Genomic DNA, 1928 nt, shown 5'->3' with positions numbered 1-1928 from the left:
ATATTTGATCTCTCCTTAACAAGTGAAAGATAAAACAGTACATAAGTGGGCCATAACAGATATTTTCATATGCTTGAACTTTAAGAGGAAATGACTATAAAGCTCACATTTCAGTGCCTACTTGAACATCCTGGGACAATTGATTAGTTGATAATGAGCATCTGTCATCAGGTAATAAATCATACAGGCAGGAAGTGATAAAAGAAAGGGTTTTTTTCCCTTGTCTGCTGACAGACGCTTGCAATGAAAGCTTAAGCGTTTCTCTTCAGTTCAAAGGAAAGAAGGTCCTCTCCTTCCTAGAGTGCTATAGTATTTCTCTAGAATGGTTTTGTGAATTGTTAAGATATTTTCCCCCAGAGCATTTTAATGAAAGGCAAGCTTAGCGGTTTTGACATCTGCTGGAGTTCTGTGGATTTACATCCTATGAACAATCCACCCGAGCAAATTGGAAAAGATACCTAAATGCATTTTTTGAAAGCCTCCATTTTTATAAGTCAGACAAGTGCCCCCAATTTGCCAGCCAACTGGAAACAGTAGAGGCTAGTTTGGGGGTGGGGGGTGAAAGAAAAACTAGAGAGAGACACTCCCACATGCACTTTACATATGCACTAAATATACACCAAATAATGATTTGCTGCTTTGTACAGATAGCTCAAAATCTGCTACCCGAGGCAGCATAAACAGAAAGGCTAGCCCAGGAGACTGAATGTAGTAATCTGTAAGCAATTTCATCAGGGAGTGTTTTGGATACATTACAAAACAGAAATACCAAATTAAGCAAGCATAGATGGAAATGAAAACATGAAGCCCGGGAGAGGTTAAAAAACAGCGGAGCAGCCATAAAATTAGCAATGCACCAAATGGGAACCGAGTGAATGGAAAGATAGAAGAAGAAATAGACAATGAGAATAAATGGAGGAGAAAGTTGTATTAAGAAACGGGGAACAGGATTTCCTAGAGCACTTTGGGCCTGGGGGAGTTTTTTTTTAACAATTCACATTATACTTTCCAACAGATGCTTTGGAATTGTCTATAATACCTTTCTGACAAGAAATATTTCAGCGCGTTAACATGACCATATGAACCATGTTCTCTTTTGGCTCTTGTCACGTAATCCGGAAGTGTTTTCTAAACATATAGAAAGAAAATGACAGGTCTGGTTGCACAGCTATTCTGATAGCTAAATAGGAAGTCCTGAGACATTATGAATTCCAATGACTCCATGAATTTATAGGCTGGGTAGAGAAGTACTATATGTTGCTCATTAAAAAATTAAATGAGGGGAAAATAAACATGATCTGCATGTTTATTGCTTTCTTATAGGCATCTAATAAAATAGTTTTTTGGGGAAAACAAGTTGGAGGATTGAGGACATTTCATTTAGAGTATTACAGAGCTCAATGCTGCTATTGAATGGTGAATGCTTTTGCTGGATCCCACAAAGTACAACCACATAGTTTGTTACTTTCCTGAACATGAGTACTGTGTGAGAGTTATACTGAGATCACGAGCAGGAGTCCAGAGGACTACTAATCAGGGCTACTTTAAGGGGTGATGCTGATCCGTATCCCGAACAGAGAAATACCAACCCACACAACCTTTCATTATACTGGAGGGCCACTGTATTTGAATAAACTAGTTTTGTTGCAAAAACAACAAAAAAGTTTAAGAGTTTTCTTGCGATCGAAGAGAAATAAAAAGGCACGAACTAATTCAAAATAAAGGACCTTAGTATTAACTAAAGGACCTTAGTATTAAATTGTTCTCTGGCTTTTGACTGTTTAGATTAGCGGTCCCCAACCTTCTTGTAGTCGGGGACTCTGAGGGTGGGAGAGAATTGGCGGCCCAGCTGCCGCAGCTGCACATAAACATGCATGCGCAGTTGCCGTGCATGCATGTTTTCACCACTAGGTGGCGCTAACGCGCAT

The sequence above is a fragment of the Paroedura picta genome, chromosome 11, assembly GCF_049243985.1.
Source record: "Paroedura picta isolate Pp20150507F chromosome 11, Ppicta_v3.0, whole genome shotgun sequence".
Classification (NCBI taxonomy): Eukaryota; Metazoa; Chordata; class Lepidosauria; order Squamata; family Gekkonidae; genus Paroedura; species Paroedura picta.
This window is presented reverse-complemented; position numbering follows the sequence as displayed.